General features: G+C 44.2%; 1 protein-coding gene and 1 long non-coding RNA gene across 2 annotated transcripts in view; one reads left to right on the top strand and one right to left on the bottom strand.

Annotated features, from left to right (window-relative positions):
* Window positions 1-25,859, top strand: part of LOC105487883 (family with sequence similarity 184 member B) — a 155,001-nt gene that overhangs the window by 33,347 nt on the left and 95,795 nt on the right. The gene's annotated exons all lie outside the window — the stretch shown is intronic.
* LOC105487882 (uncharacterized) lies at window positions 13,354-22,788 on the bottom strand. Its single transcript, XR_011621437.1, has 3 exons — window positions 22,611-22,788; window positions 22,062-22,123; window positions 13,354-13,432 (listed from the first exon to the last, which is right to left on the bottom strand). It is a non-coding gene; the product is annotated as an uncharacterized lncRNA (long non-coding RNA).

Raw genomic sequence — 25,859 nt, forward strand, 5'->3', positions numbered from 1 at the left:
CCACCTTAAGAATATGGCTCTCTGTGATCAAAGCAAAACCTGAAAGAGTTGCTATTATTCATTTGTTCATCTACATAGTTGCCCATTGTTCCTCTAGTAAGCTATCCCACCCACTCATCCACCCACCCAACCATTCATTCTTTTCATTGCCTCCTCCTCCCATCCAGCCTTCTGCCCAGCCTCACCTCCACCTATCTGCCCTCCTACCCATCCACCCATTTCCCTATTCATTTGCTCACCCATCTACCCACGTCAGACATGGGATGAAAATCTCTCTTGAAACTCCAATTCCAAAACCCTCATTCATTCTCTTGTACGATAGTACTTTCCTCAAGGTATGTTGGCACTAAGTCCATCAGTTCCTACCTGTTTTAGCTCCCCCAGATTACTAGTACTGAAGACTTCCAAGCTTGGTACAGCCCAGTGAAAACAGAGCTGGTCATTGTGTACCAAGAGCTACTGTTGCTGTCCATGGTGGGCTTGGAATTAATCTGCTTCCCTGGGATTCTGGACTCTCAGTAGGGAAACCCACCCACTCAGTGACCCAGCCCGTTCTTTTTTTTTTTTTTTTCTGATCTTTCCTGGTCTCCTTTTTTCTTATTCCATGGGTTCCTGAAGTAGAGTTTGCATCCCGCCACACCTCTACCTGTCTGAACTTGCGTGCCTGGTTCTTGTGTGTGTGTGTGTGTGTGTGTGTGTGTGTGTGTGTGTGTGTGCGCGCGTGCGTGCCTCATTCTTCAGGGCCAGAATCAGCCTTCTTGACTTCCAGCCCCTTGGCTGAGCTCCTTCTTCAACTAGCTGGACCTCCCTGGAGCAACATCCCTTCTCACAAGTTGGTCCTTATGACTGTGGGCCTGCCTACTGCTCAAATGTGGATGTTGAAACAGGCTCAGATAGGACCAGGATCCACCACCTCTCCCTGGCACTATTTAGGGGCTCCCAGAAAGCCCGTTCAGATGCTAATCGTAAAGGACACAACAGTAACAACAAAAGGTTGTTTGAAAATTTAGAAGTGTGTTACCTCCCATAGCAAGGAGTCTGGAGGTAGAGCCTCTCCGTGGGGAGGTACTTCAGTGTCTCAGGGATGTCACCACAGCCACATGCCTTCTGTATTCCTACTCCTCAGCATGTCAGTGGTTTTTCCCCGCAGCACTTCCAGGCAACACATGGAAACATTGACAGCATCTACTAAAGAATAAGGGCACTTTCTCCTATGTGCTGCTTTTTTTTTTTTTTTTTTTTTGAGACGGAGTCTTGCTCTGTCATCCCAGGCTGGAGGGCAGTGGTGGGATCGCCTCTTATTGCAACCTCCGCCTCCCGGGTTCAAGTAATTCTCCTGCCTCAGACTCCTGAGTAGCTGGGATTACAGGCGCCCACCACCACACCAGGCTAAATTTTGTATTTTTAGTAAAGCCAGGGTTTCATCATGTTGGCCAGGCTGGTTTTGAACTCCTGACCTCAGGTGATCCACCTACCTTGGCCTCCCAGAATGCTGGGATTACAGGTGTGAACCACCGTGCCCGGCCCTGTGTGCTGCTTTTTATCCGTAAAGCAAATCTTTCCCAAAAGTCCTGCAGCAGATATCTTCTTGGGTCCTATGGGTCGGGACTGAGTTCCACGTCCTAACCAAAGCCAGTCACTGATAAGGAGAATAAGGCTACTAGGCCAGCTTAGACCAGGCATAATGAGACAGAATTCATTCCCTGGGTCTAGGCAGGGGGAACAGCTGAACAAAACTGGGGCTCTGCTGGCAAGGAAGAAGGAAGGAAGGGTGCTCGGAAGGCTGTATCAGGTCTAAGATACTAAAGAATAAAATGTTAACATTGGAATGAAATGTGAACTAATAGAGCTATATGGTTTTCATTAGAATGGTAATTCTTAGACAGAGGCTACTTTCCCCCTGGGGACATCTGGCAATGTCTGGAGACATTTTTGGTTGTCACAACCTGGTGGAGCTTCTGACATCCACTGAGTCAACACCAAGAATGCTGTGAAATACCATTTAATGCCCAGGACAGCCCCTCACGACAAATAATTATCCAGTCCAAAATGCTGACAGGACTGAAGGTGAAACCCTGCGTTAAAATACAACAATATGAAGCAGGATGAATTAAAAGACTGAAACTGCTTTTATAAATGTTTGTAAAATGTTTTAGTTCATTTTTTGTATATCTGTGATACTGGTTTATAATACCTTATCCCAGCATCTCTGGGAATTAAATCTCATAGGATTAAAACAGAATCATGGGAATTAAGTCAATGATTTTTGCCAACAGTAAAGATTAAAGAATAGTATAATACACAATAATGGTGAGAGTATAGTGAAGCAGACACTATTTTAAGCTGGTGGTGATGGGAAATCGCATGACTATTTTCAAAAGCAGTTTTACAATATGTATGATGACTTTTAAAAATGTTCATGCCTAGGCCGGGTATGGTGGCTCACACCTGTAATCCCAGCACTTTGGGAGGCCGAGGCGAGCAGATCACGAGGTCAGATCAAGACCATCCGGGCCAACATGGTGAAACCCCGTCTCTATTAAAAATACAAAAATTAGCTGGGCATAGTGGCACATGCCTGTAATCCTAACTACGCGGGAGGCTGAGGCAGGAGAATCTCTTGAACCCGGGAGTTGGAGGTTGCAGTGAGCCAAGATCACCACTGCACTCCAGCCTGGTGACAGAGTGAGACTCTGTCTCAAAAAAAAAAAAAAAAAAAAGTTCATGCCCTTTCATCCTCAAATTCCACTTCTGAGAATCTGTCCTAAGGGGAAAATACAAAATACAAAAAATGCTTTAATGCAGGTCTTTATTCCAAACACCATTATTTACAAGAAAACATTGAAAATAAACTTCCAACATAGCTGCAAATAGCAATAAAATATGATTGAGGTAGATGGTGGGGAATTTTATATTGGCGTTAAGCATGATTTTTATGAAGGAAAAAGACATATTTTAATGGTAAATACTAAAAGTGAGGAAATAAAATAGAATACATACCATGATCTTAACTATGAAAATAAATACCTTAAAATATATATGCACAAAAGTAACCTGGCAGGAAACACCAGAATGTTAGTGTGACTATTCTTTTGTACTGAAGGGGATTGAGGTGAATTTTATTCTTCTAGCTTTGATTTTTTTAAGATGATATGACATGTTTATTTTGAAGGTAACACAACCTATTTTTTAATGTAATGCAACCACTATATTATTATGTAACATGGCAACAAATGCAGGCCATATAGATGGTACTGATAATTCAATTTTTATATCTGTTTCCATTGGTAGTTTTTAATAACTTAATTTTTGTATCTGTTTCCATTGATAGTTTTTAATAATTCAATTTTTAGATGTTTCTACCGATAGTTTCTAAAAATTCCATTTTTAGATCTGTTTCTATTGAGAGTTTTTTCTTTTCTTTCTTTTTATTTTTTCCTAGAATCCTTTCCTGAAGCATCTTTTTTTTAATAGAGATGAGATCTCACTAGGCTGCCCCGGCTGGCTTTGAATTCCCGGTCTCAAGCGATTCTCCTGTCCTAGCCTCCCAAAGTGCTGGGATTATAGGTGTGAGCCACTGTGCCCAGCTGTTTCTTTTGTTTCTGATCTTTTCTGGCCTCCTTTTTTACAATTCCATGGGTTCCTGAACTGGAGTCCATAGACATTAAGAGGCTTATAGACGCACTTCAGAGGCTCCTTAGTGCCTTAAAACTGTAAAACATATGTACTCTTTAAAAAAGAAATAAGGACATTTTAAACAGAGCACAGTGGCTTCTGCCTGTAATCCCAGCTACTCAGGAGGTTGAAGCAGGAGAATCGCTTGAAGCCAGGAGTTTGAGACCAGCCTGGACAACATAGCGAGCCTCTGTCTCTTGAAAAAAAAAAAAAAAAAAAAAGCCGGGTATGATGGCATGCACCTGTAGTCTCAGCTACTCCAGAGGCTGAACTGGGAAAATCACTTGAGCCCAGGAATGTGGCTGCAGAGAGCTGTGACTGCACCCAATACACTCATGTCTGGGTGACAGAGTGAAACCCCATCTCTAAGACATAAAACAAAAAATTATACAGGAAGGCCAGGCACAGTGGCTCATGTCTATAATCCCAGCACTTTGGGAGGTCAAGGCAGAAGGATCACTTGGGCCAGGGAATTCAAGACAAACCTGAGCAATATAATAAGAACTCGTCTCTACAAAAAATTAAAGAATTAGCTGGGTGTGGTGGCACGCACCTGTGAACCCAGCTACTTGGGAGGCTGAGGCCTGAGGCTCGCTTGAGCCCCAGAGGTCAAGGCTACAATAGGCTGAGATCACAACACTGCACTCCAGCCTGGGCAGCAGAGCGAGATGCTGTCTCAAAAAAAAAAAAAAAAAACTACACAGGAGGATTGAAGTAAGGGACAAAGTCATGTGTCAAATCCAAGGACAACAATTGACCAACTCTGAGGTCTGTCAGTGGACCAAAGAGTCTTGAGTCCCACCTCTGACAGGGACAACCGCATCAGCTGAGGATGCCCCAACTGATACCTGGATCTTTGGGTCCGGGTTAGCTTTGCGAGGCAGGTGGGGGTTTGCCAAAAGTCGGTTAGATGCTCCCTCTTGGGACTGGGAAATGCCCTGGAATATAACATGCACCTCAGAGAGCAAGAGTGGACACCCCACCGCGTCACAGAGAGGCTCCCATGGAGCAGCATTCTAAGTATTGGGCATTGAAGAAGAAAACAAAGGGCATTTGCTACTTCTGACTCTTTCTTTTTTTCTTTCTTTTTTTCTTTCTTTTTTTTTTTTTTTCCAGACTGTCTTTCTCTGTCACCCAGGCTGGAGTGCAATGGCATGATCTCGGCTAACTGCAACCTCCGCCTCCCGGGTTTAAGCGATTCTCCTGCCTCAGCCTGGAGTGGCTGGGATTACAGGCGTGCGCCACCATGCCCGGCTAATTTTTGTATTTTTATTAGAGTCAGGATTTCACCACGATGGCCCGGCTGGTCTCAAACTCCTGACCTCAGGTGATTCACCCACCTCGGCCTCCCAAAGTGCTAGGATTATAGGTGTGAGCTACCGACACCGGCTCTTTCTTATCTTTTTATTTACTTTGCGTTTTGTTTAGATAAGAGAGCTCTTCCCCAGACTTCGAAAGTGCCAATCTCTACCCATATCACAGATCTCTAAAATAACGTCCGTGCTGGAAACGGAGCCAAACCAAAGGTCCACACTGCTTCCCATGTTCTTCTCTTCCCTCGCTGGCCAATCCCACACCCCCTCAACTGCCCAGCTGTTGTCTCAACATACTGGGAATGTCTTTAGCACATTGCCACCTGGGGGACAAATTCTTTCTCATTCTTTATTACCTGCTGAAATGTCACCACCTAAAGAGATCACTTTGGCTCACGCCGCCCCCCACCATGCAGCATCAGTGACTTCCCATGGTACCCCACAGCACATTATAGATACCCAGGAAATAATTTTTGTAAAACTTAAGAAGCTCTCTATGGGTCAAATCCAGGAATCTACTTTTTTTTTTTTTTTTTGAGATGGAATCTCAGTCTCATTCTGTCACTCAGGATGGAGTATGGAGTATAATGGCATGATCTCAGCTCACAGCAACCTCCACCTCCTGGGCTCAAGCGATTCTCCTGCTTCTTCAGCTTTCCAGGTAGCTGGAATTACAGGTGTGTGCCACCACATCCAGCTGAATTTTTGTATTTTTAGTAGAGATGGGGTTTCGCCATGTTGGCCAGGCTGGTCTCGAACTCCTGACCTCAGGTGATCTGCCAGCCTCAGCCTCCCAAAGTGTTAAGATTACAGGCGTGAGCCACTGTGCCCAACCAGGAATCTACTTTTTTTTTTTTTTTTTTTTGAGACGGAGTCTCACTCTGTCACCAAGGCTGGAGGGCAGTGGCGTTATCTCGGCTCACTGCAAGCTCCACCTCCCGGATCCACACCGTTCTCCTGCCTCAGCCTCCCGAGTAGCTGGGACTACAGGCGCCCGCCACCACACCCGGCTAATTTTTTGTATTTTTAGTAGAGATGGGGTTTCACCGTGTTAGCCAGGATGGTGATGGTCTCAACCTCCTGACCCCAGGTGATCCACCCACCTCAGCCTCCCAAAGTGCCGGGAGTACAGGCCTGAGCCACCGCGCCCGGCCAAAGGAATCTACTTTTTTAAGCCATTCCCAGGGGACTCTTCTGTATGCAAAGTAGAAGAACCATTGGCTGAAACAGTGATGGTTCATTCACATAATGTATAGAGTTTTCAGCCAGTCCTTAAGGAACTATTGCCCGGAATCGTTTACCTTGCCTCATAAGATATCACTAACGGGAAAGTTTTTTTGTAGCAGTCAGGTGCAGTTCTTTGTAGTGACAAAAATTAAATATAACCAAAGATCATAGGCCCAAATAGTTGTGGATCAGAGATCTAAGTATGCAATCATCTTTTTTTTCTTTCATCAAACAGGGATAACTCTAAAATCACAAAAGCAGGTAGGATCTTTGAGCTAGAAGGGACCACAGAAATCCAGTCGAGTGTCCTTGATGCTACAGATGAGAGAAAGAAGATTAACCTGTTTGGGTCCTCTGAAAATCAGAAACCAAGAAGAACTTAGATGTACAAGAGATCTATTGGGAGAAGTGTCTGTGAAAGGTAATGGGGGAGGGACCAGGAGTAGGCAGGATGCATCTATTGACAGAGGTGCAGGTCTGCATATGTGAAAGGAGACGGAAAGAAGCAGGTGGATAGGAGAACCCTCAGACTGTGATACAGACGTGAAAGGGTCTTGGCCCGGCCAGTGAGGTATCCCTGAGCAAAGATCAAACATTTGAGGAGTCTTGTGTTGGGCAGAAATAACCCAGCCACAGTAACTACAATGGACTTAGTAGTTGGCTAGAAGCAGCTTGGTGAGTGGCAGGGAGAAATCAAGCTTTGTTGTGAATATCACAGCAAATCCAAAGGTGTGAAAGGTAGAAGCTGTCACCCAACTATATTCCCCACATCAGGTTCTCTTTAAGGGAGGTCTGAGCGGCTATCCTCCATAGCCACCGCAACATGTTCATGATCACGGTTAGTAGCAGAGCGAGGACTAAAATCTAGTCCAGAGTTCTTTCTAGATTATTCTGCAAGGCATTCTCTCTCCAATGCCTGTCCCCATCCCATGGCCCAAGTTTATAGGTTTAGACTTAATCTTGTGGATGCTAGAGCCAGATGTCAGCCCCCTGACTGTTAGAGAAGGCAGGACCACTAAGCAGGTCAGAAGAGGAAAGAGGGCGATGCAGAAGGGCTGTAAGGTCTTTGGGGAAAGAGAAGCAGCTCCGGCTGAAGAGGTCCCAGTGGCTCTGTGCATCTGCTTACCCGACATGCGTCCTACCGCCTCCTTCAGACCACTCTTCACCTCTTCCAGCTGCCTCTCAATCTCGGCGCTCCACTTCCCATCCCAGACCCGACTGGCTCCATCAGACTCTTTCTCTAAGTTGATATTCCAGCATTAGGGGAAAGACATTATCTTTTTACTGGAAAAGCAAAACTGTGATAGCAGAAACTAGGGCAGTTGGTGGCTTTTTTTTTTTTTTTTTTTTTTTTTTGAGATGGAGTCTCGCTTTGTCCCCCAGGCTGGAGTGCAATGGCACAATCTTGGCTCACTGCAACTTCCACCTCCCGGATTCAAGCGATTCTCCTGCCTCAGCCTCCTGAGTAGCTGGGATTACAGGCATGTGGCTTTCTTGTTACACGGGAGGAGCGACTCTGCAGAATGAAGACCAGCAGAGATGAGAGGTGAATGGAGAAATGTGTGTGTGTGTTGTGTGTGTGCGTGTTTGTGTGTGTGTGTATGTTTGTGTGTGGTGTGTGTGTGTGAGAGAGAGAGGGAATGAATGAGTCATGGCACATTGAATCCTAGTCCCAGACCCCAAGGCCTGCCTGGCGCCTTCAGCTCTTCTACTCCAGGCACTTCCCCAGATAGATCAATGTCCTCCCTTTTTCTTGGTGTAGTGGGCAGATTTCTAGGATGGCTCAAAATTCCCAGCCCCTGTCTATTGCACCTTCTCCCAGTTATTCAGTCAAACACTAATCTAGGTGTTGCTGTAAAGGGACTTTGCAGTTGTAATTAAGACCCCAAATAAATTGACTTCAAGATAGGGAGATGATCCAAGCAGATCCGGCTTAATTACACAAGGCCTTCCAACTGAGTCTAGAGATTAAGCATAAAAAAATCAGAAAGATGTGAAATGTGACAAAATGTTAGTGAGGGAGTCAAAGCAGGTGGCCTCTGGGAGCTGAGAGCAGCCCCCTGTCAGCAGTCTAATAACCACAGGGAACTGAATTAGGCCCACCACCTGAATTAGCTTGGAAACGGGATTTTCCCCAGAGCCTTCAGATGAGAACTCAGCTAGGCCAACACCACGATTTCCTTTGGTCCTTGAGACCCTGAGTGAAGACCCCAGCCCTGCCATACCTAGACTGCTGGCATACAGTACGTGTCTTAAGTGGCCAGGTTAGTGGTTGTTTATCAGCAATAGAAAACTAGTACACTTGGGTAAGACCTGAAGAAGTGTTGACTAAACCAGTGAAGAGAAAATAGTCCTAGGATTCTAGAAACTGCCGTTCTTCACTTGGCTTTTCTTGGGTATGAATCTGCTTACAAGAGTACCTTTTGTTGACTAGTGTGATGAAAGAATTTAAAACACATTTGGATGAGGACAGAGGGAGCACAAGACGGTTCTTGGTTCTGAAGTGGCTGGGGAGGAAGATCACCGCAGGAGTGAAGAGGGAGAGGGGAAAATGGCTTGTGAGAGATGGTGCCTCGGGACATGGAAAATAAATGTCTCCTGACTGGTCTCCCTGACTAGTCTCCCTGCTTCCACCTGCTCTCAACGCAGCAGCCAGAGTGACATTTATAACAGGTGAATCAGCTTTGGCAACCTGCTCAAAACTCTCCAGGTCTTCTCATTTCATTAGGAGTGAACGGAAATTCTTCGGTGACTGACAGGGGCCTCCACCACTGGTGCCATCCCTCTTTTCACGAGCTTTCTCCCCACCCCCATCCCAGCCACTCTGGCCTCGTGGATCCATCAACCCACGTAGATCCTTACACCTCTCATACTTTGCTTTTTTTTTGGTGGGGGTGAACAGGGTCTCGATGAGACAGGATAGTTCTCTTGACCTCCTTTGCAAGCAGGAACTGGAGTGGCCTGTTTCACTCAGTCTGCTACTGGCCACTCCTCACAGGAGGAAGCATGCAATACGGTGAGTGTGGAAAGTGGAATAAATGGATGCTGGAATGGCCGGTCACTCCTCTCTGGCAGGAGCAAGCTCTGTGGGCTCCACAGCAGCTCCAAGCATGTTATAACCAATGCTTTTTCAGCTCTGCTGTCCAGGGATGGTCAAGTGCCAACCAGCTCAGTGGAGGGTCAGGGTGGCAGCCCCTGTCCTCTTGGCACTCAGGTTCTTGCCCTCTTGGCATCCGGGTTCTTGTCCGGCGTCCAGGAAGAATCAGGTCACATGAACTGTTTGAAAGGTGATGCATGCGGAAGAGTTTATACTGATGGGTAGCCCTCCGCAGAAAGGCAGGCTGCCAACGGGATGGGAAGGTAATCTTTCCCTGAAGCCGCACTGTCTGAAGTTAGCTGCATCTATCCCTAGTCTTTGACACTCAGCTGCTTCTCTGCTCGCGGCTCAGCTGCTTATAACCTCAATGCTCAGCCGCCTGTGTTGTTCTACCAGCTGAAATCTTTTATAGGCACAGGAAAGGGGCGGGGCGGGGCAGGCCAAAAAGGCAACATTTGCGCGGAAAAATGGGGTCCGCCGTTTTCACTTAGGGCTGTGGTTACAGGCTTAAGGGCGGGGTTTAGCTGGGACCCCAGCCCTTCTGTTGCCATTGCTGTGCCACTCAGGTTGCAGTGCAGTGGTGTGATCGTGGCTCCCTGCAGCCTTAACCTCCTGAGCTCAAGCAATCCTCTCACCTCAGCCTCCTGGCTGATTTTTTTAATTTTTGGTAGAGATGGGGGTCTTGCTGTGTTGCCCAGGCTGGTCTCAAACTCCTGACTTCAAGTGATCCTCTTGTCTTGGCCTCCCAAAGTGCTGCAATTACAGACATGAACCACATATATATATACACACACATATATATATTTTATTGTGGTAAGAACACTTAACATGAGATCTACCCTCTTGGTAAATTTTTAAGTGTCCAATATATTATTGCTGACTGTAGGTACAACGTGGTACAGCAGATCTCTAGAACTTAATTATGTTTGTTGGCTGAAACTTCCATTGATTAGTAACCCTTATTGTAACTATTAGTAACTTCTATTGATAGTAAACCTATTGATTAGAAACTCCCCATCTCCCACTTGCCCCAGCCTCTGGTAACCACCATTCTACTCTTTAATTATATGAACGTGCTATTTTAGATACTTCATAGAAGTGACATAATGTGGTCTTTGTCTTTCTGTGAGTGGGCTATTTAACCCAGGGCAGTGTCCTCCAGGTTTGTGTCCATGTCCAGTCCATGTTGCCTAGGACTTTGCGTTTTCTTGCTTTGTTTTGTTTTTGAGATGGAGTCTTGCTCTGTTGCCCAGCCTGGAGTGCAGTGGTGCAATCTCAGCTCACTGCAACCTCCACCTCCTGGGTTCAAGCGATTCTCATGTCTCAGCCTCCCCAGTAGCTGGGATTACAGGCATGCACTATCACGCCCTTTTTGAGATGGAGTCTCTGTCACTCAGGCTGGAGTATGGAGTACAGTGGCATGATCTCAGCTCACAGCAACCTCCGCCTCCTGGGCTCAAGCAATTCTCCTGTTTCTTCAGCTTTCCAAGTAGCCGGAATTACAGGTGTGTGCCACCACATCCAGCTAATTTTTGTATTTTTAGTAGAGATGGGGTTTCATCATGTTGGCCAGGCTGGTCTCAAACTCCTGACCTCAGGTGATCCACCTGCCTCGGCCTCCCAAAGTGCTGGGATTACAGGTGTGAGCCACCGCGCCCGGCCAGGACTTTGCTCTTAAACCCTGGGCGGGACTGCACTTTCCTGTGATACCTTATTTCTTACTCTTTCATTTCTGTCAAATCTTCGCTCACCTGTCACTTTCTTAGTGAAGTCTTTCTTGATCACCCTGTGTAAAATTGTAACTCCATCCCCGAAATATCCCTTCCTTGCTTTATTCTTTTCTTCGAGCACATATCACTCATGAATTGTTTATTCTACTCATTTAATATGTTTGTCAGATCCTCCCACTAGAATGTTAGCTTGACGACCACAAGAACCCAGGTGTGTTTAAAGCATGTTGTATTCCTAATACTGAGAACAGTGCCTGGCACATGGCAGGCACTCAATAAATATTTGCTCAACGATTGAACAAAAGGGAGATGTGTACATAAGCAGAAATATATTCCATTTCCTCAGGGTAACTGCTTTCTCCTTACTAAGAAATTGGTAGTGGGTATATTTTTTAAGAAAAGTAATGAGCTGGCTTTTCATTCCCCTTGGCTACAAAAGTCCTAAGGTTGTGCAGCTTGCTTTGCAAGCAGAGCCGACAGTGAAGCCTGTCGTGATGGAAAAAGAAAGACATGACATAAAACATAAGTCTCCCAGGAGGCTTTATGATACAAAGCACCTGGGGGCCTGGAGGTTGGCTTCTGATGACGGTTAGCTTTTATAAATATTAGATAAGTACAATCCCAAAACCACTCAATCATCTCTCCCAGCCAGCTTTCAACTGGGCAACTGCCACGCTTCCTTTTCTGTCTGTCATGACCTGAACGGTGAGGCCCACCTGACAGCAGCTGTCTTCCAAAGGCAAGATATGTATTTTATTTCAAGAAATGAAGAGTGTAAACAGAGGCTCAACTAGGTCTTAAAAGCTACAGTGAAACATCCCTAGCTTTCCCCAAAGTACTTCCTGAATTACAAATATCTACATATGTTTGATACATGTATGCAAAATATTTATTTTACATTGTTGTTGTGGTGTGAACCATTTAACATACACCCATGTGCTTACGACTCCACAGACTTTTTTTTTTTTTTTTGAGACAGGGTCTCACTCTGTCACCCAGGCTGGAGTGCAGTGGTGTGATCTCGGCTCACTGCAACCTCTGCCTCCCCAGTTCAAGCAATTCTTATGCCTCAGCCTCCCGAGTAGCTGGGATTACAGGCGCCTGCCACCACACCCAGCTAATTTTTGTATTTTTAGTAGAGACGTGGCTTTGCTATATTGTCCAGGCTGGTCTCCAACTCCTGGCCTCATGCGATCCACCCACCTCGGCCTCCCAAAGTGCTAGAATTATAGGCATCAGCCACCATGCCCAGCTGCCAGACATTTTTTTATGAGTGTCTGTTTTGTGCCAGACACTATGCAAGGTGCGGAAGATGCAAAAGTGAACAAGGAAGAGGGACTTTTTATTACTTAGAGTTAGGTTTAAGGTTTAACAGAAAATCCAAAATAATAGCAATTTAAACAAATTAGAAGTGTATTCCCCTCTTAGATAAAAGAAGTCCAGATATAGACAGTTAAAAGTCGGTATGATAGGCTGGGTGCAGTGGCTTGCACTTGTAATCCCTGCACTTTGGGAGGCTGAGGCAGGTGGATCACTTGAGGTCAGGAGTTTGAGACCAACCTGGCCAACATGGCGGAACCCCATCTCTACTAAAAATACAAAAATTAGTTGAACATCATAGCGGGTGCTTGTAGTCCCAGCTACTCGGGAGGCTGAGGCAGGAGAATCACTTGAATCTGGGAGGCAGAGGTTGCCGGTGAGCCAAGATGGCACCACCGCACTCCAGCCTGGGAGACACAGGGAAACCCCACCTCAAAAAAAAAAAAAAAATTGGTATGACATAGGGTGTAGGGACCCAGCCAGGCTCTTGTTATTTTTCTGCTCTGCCGTACTGCCCTGGCTTAGAACTCTTCACCCAGATTCTGCCTGGCTAACGTTGCCTCTCCCAAGAACCTAGAATAAAGAACACCTGTGGAGATGTTGTGTGGGTGTCACAAGTGGAAGTTTTCTACTCTGGACAGAGGTGGGAACAGCAGAGGCAGATTCTGATGTCCACTGTGGGACAGTTGTACTGGGGACAAGACTTGAGATTCCTCTGCCTGGAAGGGGATCTGCCCATGGTGGTTGAGGAAGGGAGGTCAGACTGGGGAAGGAGGCTGACAGGAATCAACACAGAGAAGAAGCTGTCCAGAATCAAATCCACCTTGTGAGGTGAATACATGAATCCTAATTCTATGCAGGAAAGTCAAGCTGCCGCCTTCATTCAGAGGATGGTGTCTTGCAGGCACAAGGGTGCGTGAATTCATTTGGTACTTCTATAAAGGAATATCTGAGACTGGGCAATTTATAAAGAAAAAAGGTTTATTTGGCTCATGCTTCTGCTGGATGGAAGACTGGGCATCTGGTAAAAGCCTCACGCTGCTTCTACTCATGGTAGAGGCCGAGGGGAGCTGGCGTGTGCAGAGATCACATGGCGAGAGAGGAAACGAGAGTGAGGAGGAAGGGGCTGACGCTTTTTAACAAGGACCCATCACAGAAACTATAATAGAATGAGAACTCACTCACTGCACCTGCCACCTGGGGTATTAATCCATTCATGAGTGATCCACCCCCATGACCAAACACCTCCCATTAGGCCCCACCTCTAACAATGGGGTCAAATTTCAACATGAGATTTGGAGGGGACAAGCATCCAAACTATAGCACGGGACTATCTGTTGCAGTAGAAAGAACTAAGATTTTTTTTAGAATCAGACAGATTTGGGTTCATGGCCCAGTTCTCTCTTTAGCTGTGTGGCAAATTATTGGTCCTCCTTGTTCTCCAAAGAAACAAGGAGGATAATGACATTATACTCTTATGAATATTACTGTTTTTATCATCCTTCAATGAGATGCTATTAAGTGCCTACATTGTATGTTGGCACCATTCCTGGCATAAACATTCAAAATGTTTATTCTGATGATAATGATGATGATACAAGATATGGATATTTGTTGCTGTTAGGCAGGGTCTTTAACTCTCTCTCCAACTCATATCTCTGCATTGATCTGTTTGGCAGGGTCACTCTTTCCTACTAATAAGAAGCTTTCTCCATGTGATGGAGAGCAGGGCCACTGGTCAGTCTGAATTCATAGCCTTCCAACCCTCAGACCTAACAAGCAAGACAGAGATTCCCTCCCATCCCAATGAATAAATTGCCAAGAAGGACTCTGCTTGGCTTGGCTTGAGTCACATGCCCATCCTATGCCAATCACTTTGGTCAGAGGGATGGAGTTCTATCACCAGCCCAGTCTAAGATACCTGCTCATCCCTGTGACCAAGGGTCAAGGTCTATTACAGGTGATATGTGGAATATTATGCTCTCTGGGGAAATAAATAAAATAGCTGACACTCTATTTCCAGCTGTTATGTCATTTTGTATCATTTCATGTTTTTTAATGTATCTTAATTGATTTTGTCATTTCTTATAATTAAATAATGTGTATCATGTTTTCTATTGAAAGCAGTCCTGTAATGAATATCTAAATAACACTGCTTTAAACAGAAGCGCTATGTAAGCTATAGTCCTGCTGCTGTTCCTTTACTTTCTTTGTATTATTATACTTTAAGTTCTAGGGTACATGTGCACAACGTGCAGGTTTGTTACTTATGTATACATGTGCCATGTTGGTGTACTGCACCCATTAACTCATCATTTACATTAGGTATATCTCCTAATGCTATCCCTCCCCCCGCCCCTCACCCCACGACAGGCCCCGGTGTGTGATGTTCCCCTTCCTGTACTCAAGTGTTCTCATTGTTCAGCTCCCACCTGTGAGTGAGAACATGCAGTGTTTGGTTTTCTGTTCTTGCAATAGTTTGCTGAGAATGATGGTTTCCAGCTTCATCCATGTCCCTACAAAGAACATGAACTCATCCTTTTTTATGACTGCATAGTATTCCATGGTGTATATGTGCCATATTTTTCTTAATCCAGTCTATCATTGATGGACATTTGGGTTGGTTCCAAGTCTTTGCTATTGTGAATAGTGCCACAATAAACATACATGTGCATGTGTCTTTATAGCAGCATGATTTATAATCCTCTGGGTATATACCCAGTAATGGGATGGCTGGGTCAAATGGTATTTCTAGTTCTAAATCCTTGAGGAATTGTCACACTCTCTTCCACAATGGTTGAACTAGTTCACAGTCCTACCAACAGTGTAAAAGTGTTCCTATTTCTCCACATCCTCTCTAGCACCTGTTGTTTCCTGACTTTAATGATTGCCATTCTAACTGGTGTGAGATAGTATGTCATTGTGGTTTTGATTTGCATTTCTCTGATGGCCAGTGATGATGAGCATTTTTTCATCTGTCTGTTGGCTGCATAAGTGTCTTCTTTTGAGAAGTATCTGTTCATATCCTTTGCCCACTTTTTGATGGGGTTGTTTGTTTTTTTCTTGTAAATTTATTGGAGTTCTTTGTAGATCCTGGATATTAGCCCTTTGTCAGATGAGCAGATTGCAAAAATTTTCTCCCATTCTGTAGGTTGCCTGTTCACTCTGATGGTAGTTTCTTTTGCTGTGCAGAAGCTCTTTAATTTAATTAGATCCCATGTGTCAATTTTGGCTTTTATTGCCACTGCTTTTAGTGTTTTAGACATGAAGTCCTTGCCCATGCCTATGTCCTGAATGGTATTGCCTAGGTTTTCGTCTAGGGTTTTCATGGTTTTAGGTCTAAGATTGAAGTCTCTAATCCATCTTGAATTTTTGCATAAGGAGTAAGGAAGGGATCCAGTTTCAGCTTTCTACATATGGCTAGCCAGTTTTCCCAGCACCATTTATTAAATAGGAATCCTTTCCCCATTTCTTGTTTTTGTCAGGTTTGTCAAAGATCAGATGGTTGTAGGTGTGGTATTATTTCTGAGGGCTCTGTTCTGTCCATTGGTCTATATATCTGTTTTGATATCAGTACCATATTGTTTTGGTTACTGTAGCCTTGTAGTATAGTTTGAAGTCAGGTAGTGTGATGCCTCCAACTTTGTTCTTTTGGCTTAGGATTGATCTGGCAATGCGGGCTCTTTTTTGGTTCCATATGAACTTTAAGGTAGTTTTTTCCAATTCTGTGAAGAAAGTCATTGATAGCTTAATGCGGATGGCATTGAATCTATAAATTACCTTGGACAGTGTGGCCATTTTCATGATATTGATTCTTCCTATCCATGAGCATGGTATGTTCTTCCATTTGTTTGTGTCCTCTTTTATTTCACTGAGCAGTGGTTTGTAGTTCTCCTTGAAGAGGTCCTTCACATCCCTTGTAAGTTGGATTCCTAGGTATTTTATTCTCTTTGAAGCTATTGTGAATGGGAGTTCACTCATGATTTGGCTCTCTATCTGTTATTGGTGTATAAGAATGCTTGTGATTTTTGCACATGGATTTTGTATCCTGAGACTTTGCTGAAGTTGCTTAAGGAGATTTTGGGCTGAGACGATGGGGTTTTCTAAATATACAATCATGTCATCTGCAGACAGGGACAATTTGACTTCCTCTTTTCCTAATTGAATACCCTTTATTTCTTGCTCCTGCCTGATTGCCCTGGCCAGAACTTCCAACACTCTGTTGAATAGAAGTGGTGAGAGAGGGCATCCCTGTCTTGTGCCAGTTTTCAAAGGGAATGCTTCCAGTTTTTGCCCATTCAGTATGATATTGGCTGTGGGTTTATCATAAATAGCTCTTATTATTTTGAGATACGTCCCATCAATACCGAATTTATTGAGAGTTTTTAGCATGAAGGGCTGTTGAATTTTGTCAAAGGCCTCTTCTGCATCTATTGAGATAATCATATGGTTTTTGTCTTTGGTTCTGTTTATATGCTGGATTACATTTATTGATTTGCATATGTTGAACCAGCATTGCATCCCACGGATGAAGCCCACTTGATCATGGTGGATAAGCTTTTTGATGTGCTGCTGGATTCAGTTTGCCAGTATTTTATTGAGGATTTTTGCATCGATGTTCATCAGGGATATTGGTCTAAAATTCTCTTTTGTTTTATCTCTGTCAGGTTTTGGTATCAGGATGATGCTGGCCTCATAAAATGAGTTAGGGAGGATTCCCTCTTTTTCTATTGATTGGAATAGTTTCAGAAGGCATGGTATCAGCTCCTCCTTGTACCTCTGGTAGAATTCAGCTGTGAATCCGTCTGGTCCTGGACTTTTTTTGGTTGGTAGGCTATTAATTATTGCCTCACTTTCAGAGCCTACTATTGGTCGAGTCAGGGATTCAACTTCTTCCTGGTTTAGTCTTGGGAGGGTGTATGTGTCCAGGAATTTATCCATTTCTTCTAGATTTTCTAGTTTATTTGCATAGAGTATTCTCTGATGGTAGTTTGTATTTCTGTGGGATAGGTGGTGATATCCCCTTTATCATTTTTTATTGCGTCTATTTGATTCTTCTCTCTTTTCTTCTTTATTAGTCTTGCTAGCAGTCTATCAATTTTGTTGATCTTTTCAAAAAAACAGTTCTTGGATTCATTGACTTTTTGAAGGGTTTTTTTGTGTCTCTATCTCCTTCAGTTCTGCTCTGATCTTAGTTATTTCTTGCCTTCTGCTGGCTTTTGAATGTGTTTGCTCTTGCTTCTCTAGTTATTTTAATTGTGATGTTAGGGTGTCAATTTTAGATCTTTCCTGCTTTCTCTTGTGGGCATTTAGTGCTATAAATTTCCCCCTACACACTGCTTTAAATGTGTCCCAGAGATTCTGGTATGTTGTGTCTTTGTTCTCACTGGTTTCAAAGAACATTTTTATTTCTGCCTTCATTTCATCATGTACCCAGTAGTCATTCAGGAGCAGGTTGTTCAGTTTCCATGTAGATGAGTGGTTTTGAGTGAGTTTCTTAATCTTGAGTTCTAGTTTGATTGCACTGTGGTCTGAGAGACAGTTTGTTATAATTTCTGTTCTTGTACATTTGCTGAGGAGTGCTTTACTTCCAACTATGTGGTAAATTTTGGATTAAGTGTGATGTGGTGCTGAAAAGAATGTATATTCTGTTGATTTGGGGTGGAGAGTTCTGTAGATGTCTATTAGGTCTGCTTGGTGCAGAGTTGAGTTCAATTCCTGGATATCCTTGTTAACTTTCTGTCTCGTTGATCTGTCTAATGTTGACACTGGGGTGTTAAAGTCTCCCATTATTACTGTGTTGGAATCTAAGTCTCTTTGTAGGTCTCTAAGGACATGCTTTATGAATCTGGGTGCTCCTGTATTGGGTGCATATATATTTAGGATAGTTAGCTCTTCTTGTTGAATTGATCCCTTTACCATTATGTAATGGCTTTCTTTGTCTCTTTTGATCTTGTTAGTTTAAACTCTGCTTTATCAGAGACTAGGATTGCAACCCCTGCCTTTTTTGTCTTTCATTTGCTTGGTAGATCTTCCTCCATCCCTTTATTTTGAGCCTATATGTGTCTCTGCATGTGAGATGGGTCTCCTGAATACAGCCAAATGATGGGTCTTGACTCTATCCAATTTTCCAGTCTGTGTCTTTTAATTGGGGCATTTAACCCCTTTACATTTAAGGTTAATATTGTTATGTGTGAATTTGATCCTGTCATTATGATGTTAGCTGGTTATTTTGCTCATTAGTTGATGCAGTTTCTTCTTAGCATCGATGGTCCTTACAATTTGGCATGTTTTTGCAGTGGCTGGTACCGTTGTTCCTTTCCATGTTTAGTGCTTCCTTCAGGAGCTCTTGTAGGGCAGGCCTGGTGGTGACAAAATCTCTCAGCATTTGCTTGTCTGTAAAAGATTTTATTTCTCCTTCACTTATGAAGCTTAGTTTGACTGGATATGAAATTCTGGGTTGAAAATTCTTTTCTTTAAGAATGTTGAATATTGGCCCCCACTCTCTTCTGGCTTGGAGAGTTTCTGCCGAGATATCCACTGTTAGTCTGATGGGCTTCCCTTTGTGGGTTGGGTAACCCGACCTTTCTCTCTGGCTGCCCTTAACATTTTTTTCCTTCATTTCAACTTTCGTGAATCTGACAATTATGCGTCTTGGAGTTGCTCTTCTTGAGGAGTATCTTTGTGGTGTTCTCTGTATTTCCTGAATTTGAATGTTGGCCTGCCTTGCTAGGTTGGAGAAGTTCTCCTGGATAATATCCTGCAGAGTGTTTTCCAACTTGGTTCCATTCTCCGCGTCACTTTCAGGTACACCAATCAGACATAGGTTTGGTCTTTTCACATAGTCCCATATTTCTTGGAGGCTTTGTTCATTTCTTTTTCCTCTTTTTTCTCTAAACTTCTCTTCTTGCTTCATTTCATTCATTTGATCTTCAATCACTGATACCCTTTCTTCCAGTTGATCGAATCAGCTACTGAAGCTTGTGCATTCGTCATGTAGTTCTCGTGCCATGGTTTTCAGCTCCATCAGGTCATTTAAGGACTTCTCTACACTGGTTATTCTAGTTAGCCATTCGTCTAATCTTTTTTCAAGGTTTTAGCTTCTTTGCGATGGGTTCGAACTTCCTCCTTTAGCTTGGAGAAGTTTGATCATCTGAAGACTTCTTCTCTCAACTCATCAAAGTCAGTCTCTGTCTAGCTTTGTTCCATTGCTGGTGAGGAGCTGCGTTCCTTTGGAGGGGGAGAGGCACTCTGATTTTTAGAATTTTCAGCTTTTCTGCTCTGTTTTTCCTCATCTTTGTGGTTTTATCTACCTTTGGTCTTTGATGATAGTGACATACAGATGGGGTTTTGGTGTGGATGTCCTTTCTGTTTGTTAGTTTTCCTTCTAACAGTCAGGACCCTCAGCTACAGGTCTGTTGGAGTTTGCTGGAGGTCCACTCCACACCCTATTTGCCTGGGTATCAGCAGCAGAGGCTGCAGAACAGCAAATGTTGCTGCCTGATCATTCTTCTAGAAGCTTCATCTCAGAGGGGTACCCATCCGTGTGAGGTGTCAGTCTGCCCCTACTGGGGGGTGCCTCACAGTTAGGCTACTCAGGGGTCAGGGACCCACTTGAGGAGGAGTCTGTCCATTCTCAGATCTCACACTCCATGCTGGGAGAACCACTACTCTCTTCAAAGCTGTCAGACAAGGACATTTAAGTCTAAGGAGGTTTCTGCTGCTTTTTGTTCGGCTATTCCCTGCCCGCAGAGGTGGAGTCTACAGAGGCAGGCAGGCCTCCTTAAGCTGCAATGGGCTCCACTCAGTTCGAGCTTCCCGGCCACTTTGTTTACCTAGTCAAGCCTCAGCAATGGCAGGTGCCCCTCCCCCAGCCTCGCTGCCACCTTGCAGTTCAATCTCAGACTGCTGTGCTAGCAATGAGCGAGGCTCCTTGGGCATGGGACCCTCCCAGGCAGGCGCAGAATATAATCTCCTGGTGTGCCATTTGCTCAGTTGTAAATGCAGAAATCACCCATCTTCTGCGTCCCTCATGCTGGGAGCCGTAGACTGGAGCTGTTCCTATTCGGCCATCTTGGAACAGCCCTCATGGTTGTTTTTGTCCGTTTGTTGCTAAATTGCAAGCTCCCAGAGGCCAGAACCGTGGCCCCTGTATCTTTGCGTTCCTCAGCAACTAGAATGGTACCTCTATAAATGGAAGTTGGTTGGTTGAAACTCACTGTTTTCTGAATGTGAGCCAGATCAGAGAGTAACAGATTTTAGAGATAATACTCAAGAAGCTAGAGTGGGGTTTCCTGGGAGTTTCATGGGCTCCAGTGTTAGGGTATTGGGAGATACTTTGTCCTTCTCATGAGGGACTTTGAGATTCGGGGGAGGAACACTGAAAATCGAAAGATAAATCAGTCAGCTCAACTTCTGGAGCCAAAGCTGCCTTATTACAGAATGAGGAAGGTGATCCTGGTGATATCTTGCTTACAATCTGAAAATTCTATGAATATGTTTATCTTTCTTTTTGACATTTATTGGCTCCTTTTGAACCTCTTTTTAACATCTGAGCAATGTTAAAATCAGGTATAATTTTTTAAAGGTCATTGTGTTTATCTGGCACAACTTAGAAATTTCATGCTTTCCTTTCCAATTTAATATGAAGACTCAATTTAGAAAAAAAAAAAAAAAAAAACAACACTATGCCGAATATCATGGAACAGCTCTAGATTCAGTTCTGCCTAATGAGACGAAGGACGTTGACAAGATCTCTTAGACTCTCTGAGCCTCATCTTCCTTGTTTGTACATAACACAGCTGGTAAAAATTTGGAAAGGCAAACTCTAATTTTAATGTCCTGAGGTACTGGCATGGAAGAAACAGCCATCTCCCCTTTTTCCTTTCTTTCCCCCCTTTTTTTTTGAGATGGAGTCTTGCTCTGTCACCCAGGCTGGAGTGCAGTGGCACAATCTCGGCTCACTGCAAGCTCTGCCTCCCGGGTTCACACCATTCTGCTGCCTCAGCCTCCCGAGCAGCTGGGACTACAGGCACCCACCACCACACCTGGCTAATTTTTTTGTATTTTTAGTAGAGATGGGGTTTCATCGTGTTAGCCAGGATGGTCTCGATCTCTTGACCTCGTGATCCTCCTGCCTCGGCTTCCCAAAGTGCTTGGATTACCGGCATGAGCCACTTGCACCTGGACATTTTTTTTGTTTCTTTGTTTTGTTTTGTTTTGTTTTTGAGACGAAGTTTTGCTCTTGTTGCCCAGGCTGGAGTGCAATGGCACGATCTCGGCTCGCTGCAACCTCTGCGCCTGGGTTCAAGCGATTCTCCTGCCTCAGCTTCCCAAGTAGCTGGGATTACAGGTGCCTGCCACCACACCTAGCTAATTTTTGTATTTTTTTAGAGACAGGGTTTCTCCATGTTGGCCAGGCAGTCTCGAACTCCTGACCTCAGGCAATCTGCGTGCCTTGGCCTCCCAAAGTGCTGGGATTACAGGCGTGAGCCACTGCACCTGGCCTCCCCTTTTTCCTTTCGATAATTGAACCATCCATGAATTTTCCAGGCACATGGCAGCCCAGCTAGAGACTTCATTTCTCAGCCTCTGTGTGGCCATGTGTGGCCATGGGAGTAAGTGCAGGCAAGAGAGAGGTGAGATGAGGGGATGAATGTACCCTCTAGTTCATCCCCAACTTAAGCACAAGCTACTTACCCTGAATCTCCTGTATTTCCCCTTCTTCCCACATGAGAATGGTGACAACCAGGACAGCCGACCTGGGCCCAGATAACAGAAGTTGTAGGTTGAGAACTGATGAAGGCTGAATGGTCACAGACTAGAGTCTTCCATTCACTTCTGACCACCACTGGCCTTGAGACTGTTGTCCCAAGAGAAGAATACATTTCCACCTTATTTAACCCTCTGTACTTCGGAGAGTTTTTTTTTTTTTTTAAATAACAGCTTAATCTAAACCTTACAAATTACAGAATTCAAATTCATTTTTATTTAAGATCGAGTAACGATTAAGATTCATGATTTAATTAAGTCCCTACCAATCACATAATTAGGATTCACTTTTACTTAAGTGGCACTCCTATTTTCTTTAAATAGCTTACACAGTGGTTAAGAACACAGGCTGTGGAGTCAGAACAGAACAGAATCCTAGTTCTGTTGTTTTCCAGCCTTGTAACCTCAGGCATACTACCCAGCTTCACCACACCCTGGTTTGTCTATCTGTAAAATGGGGGCAATAATAAGACTTACCTGATGGGATGCTCGGAAGAATCACATGAGAGAAGGTATAGAAAGATGCTGCCTCAGTGCCTGCCACCTTGTAAACCCTCAGAAGTATTAGTTTCTGATATAATGATTAACACTGTTGTCAAGATCATCACCACCATCATCATCTATTGATATTTTTGTAAAACTGGTTTGCTGAGCTTCCCAGGTTTAGGAAAACAACTATGAACAGTCACCCATCCTTAATAAAACACTCTGGGATTCTCTGTGCATCTGTTGGCCACAGGATGAGTTTGGCACTGTGCGTAGGTATATGTCCTAAAGAGACCTGCTGCCTTTGCATTTGTTCTGGTTGTAATGTCATTTGCAGAGTGATTGAGCATGGCATTCCTTGCACTTGTGGTCCTGCACATTCAGCATCCTTTCAGGAGCCAGAACACCTGAAATGAGATAGGGAGTAATGAGGAAAAATGAAAGGTTGGATAGAGAAGGGTTTCTTTTTCACGTTTGTCATCGTTAGATTTGCTTTTTGACTATGAAAAAAAAACTGCCAATAACAGAGGTCTAAGGAAGAAGCCTTGAAAGTTACCATTAACATGAAAATCTTCCCCTTTTAATAAAATACAATATTGGACATAGAAAAAGCTACATGTTGGTTCATATCATGTCTGGGTTTAAAGAATACTTGTAAAATTTCCTTTGATCATTTTAATTGAACCAGTAATAATTCATTGTAGGAAATAAGAAAATGAATAAAATGAAAATTTTTAAAAAAATTTAAATCCACCATAATCCCATCACCCAGAGCTTACTACTAACATGCTGAGATACCTCCTCTGAGTCTGACATCAGCATTTCTCTCAACTCTCCAAGGGCAGCATTTGCCCCTGCTCCACACCTGGGCTGAATTTCCGCATAACTCTTCCTTCCTACTGCCCCTCAGTTCCCGTCCTCTCCACCCTTCAGGACACCTGCTTTCACTGCAGCACCTGCACTGACTGCCCAGAAAGAAGGAGTCTGCAAGCCCTAAGCTCTCCTAGGATTTGTTCTTGTGTGCTGTTGATACTTTAACTCACAGCAGTCGAAACGTAAAGATCTCCTGATCCAGAACTTTCCAAAATATGTTCTGAGGCATGTTAATTTTCATTGTAATTTTTTTTAAGAGACAAGGTCTTGCTCTATCACCTAGGCTGGAGTGCACTGGCATGATCATAGCTCACTGCAACCTCAACCTCCTAGACTCTAGCAATCCTCCCATCTCAGTCTCCTGAGTAGCTGGTACTACAGGTATGCTTGTGAATGGATGGATATGCAATGTTGGCCCTGATCCTCTTCCATCAGCAAGACGATCCTCAGTTTCATCCTCATCGTCACCACCTTCAGCATCATTGTCATCGTCATTATGACCATCATTCCTGGCTAATTTTTTTTAAATTTTGTAGAGACAAGGTATCGCTTTATTACTCAGGCTGGTCTCAAACTCCTAGATTTAAGTGATCCTCCCACCTCGGACTCTGAAAGTGCTGAGATTACAAGTGTGAACCATCATACCTGGACTCATCGTAATTTTATTTTTAAAAATAAGAACTCAATGGCCAACTGCTGGGGTAAAGACAGTTAAGCAAATGTCTTTATAACAGAGCTAACCAAACACTCCTCAAGCTTATTTGACCCTTTGTCCCTTTCATTCCCTTTGGGAAATATCAGGTTAGTTTGACCATTTCATTAGGTGATATGGTTTGACTCTGTGTCCCCACCCAAATCTCATCTCGAATTGTAATGCGCATATGTCAAGGGAAGGACTTGGTGGGAAGTGGTTGGATCATGGGGGTGTCTTCCCCATGCTGTTCTCATGATTGTGAGTTCTCATGAGTTCTGTTGATTTGAAAACGAAGGAGTTCTCACAAGATCCGATGATTTAAAAGTGGCAATTTCCCCTGAACTCGCTCTCTCTCCCCTACCACCTTGTGAAGAAGTTGCCTGCTTCCCCTTCACCTTCCGCCATGATTGTAAGTTTCCTGAGGCCTCCCCAGCCATGCAGAACTGAGTCAATTAAACCTCTTTTGTTTATAAATTCCCCAGTCTCAGCTAGTATCTTTATAGCAGTGTGAGAACAGACTCATACATTAGGAAAGGAAACTTAGTTTTCTCAGAGAGACTGTAGGACTTGCCTAACATCACACTGCTTGAGAGGGACAGAGCTGGGTCTTGGGACTCAGGTCTCTTGTCGGCTGGCCTGGTGCCTCCTCTGGTGTCCTGCAGAGTCTTCATCCTGTCCCATCTTTCTGCCTGGAGGTTTCGCATGATGCTGTGTATGTACATGTCCTTCTCATGTCCTATGTGAGAGTAGGGACTGAGTCCTAATCTTTTGTTCTGTCTCCTCCAGTTCTGAAGTTGGTGTTCAGTGAGTCACACTGTGTTTACTCAGAAGGGTCAGGAATGTTGGCTGTGGCATGTATCTGTTCTTACTGACACAGCATCTATGTGTGTCTTGGCACCAGGTTTCTAATTTCCTTTGAGATACTGAGCAGGTACCCTGACTCAGTCTTCATTCCATGTGATTGTGGCAGGTCAACCCCGTTCTCCTGGATCCCATGCAACCTGAAATTAGCCAATCAGAATATTCTATCCCATTGGCCACAGGGATCCATCAGCGTTAGATCCATGACCCTAGCCAGATGGATGGAGTTAGCTTTGAAGCTTTTGTTGGGACTGTTGACAAAGAGGAGCTCTCTTTCCTGGAGCATGCTAAGCTGGGAGAATGAAATTCTGAAGCTGCCTGTGACTACCTTGTCAAGAGCCTACCAAGGAATAAAGCCAACTCAGAGGAAAGCAAAACTATGGGATGGGGAAAGGTAGAGTCAAAATGACATCATTTGGCCGGGCACAGTAGCTCACGCCTGTAATCCCAATATTTTGGGAGGCCGAGGTGGGCGGATCACCTAAGGTCAGGAGTTCGAGACCAGCCTGACCAACATGGTGAAACCCCGTCTCTACTAAAAATACAAAAATTAGCCAAATGTGGTGGCACATGCCTGTAATCCCAGCTACTCAGGAGGCTGAGGCACAAGAGTCACTTGAACCCACGAGGCAGAGGTTGCAGTGAGCTGAGATCACACCATGGCACTCCATCCTGGGCAACAAGGGTGAAACTCTGTCTCAAAAAAAACAAAACCAAACCAAACAAAAAGACATCATTTAAGAGCTCATGTCTGGAGCTAGCCCTGGCTTTGGACTTTTCAGATATATGAGCCAATACATTTCCTTTAACCC

Source organism: Macaca nemestrina, chromosome 3 (genome assembly GCF_043159975.1).
Source record: "Macaca nemestrina isolate mMacNem1 chromosome 3, mMacNem.hap1, whole genome shotgun sequence".
Classification (NCBI taxonomy): domain Eukaryota; kingdom Metazoa; phylum Chordata; class Mammalia; order Primates; family Cercopithecidae; genus Macaca; species Macaca nemestrina.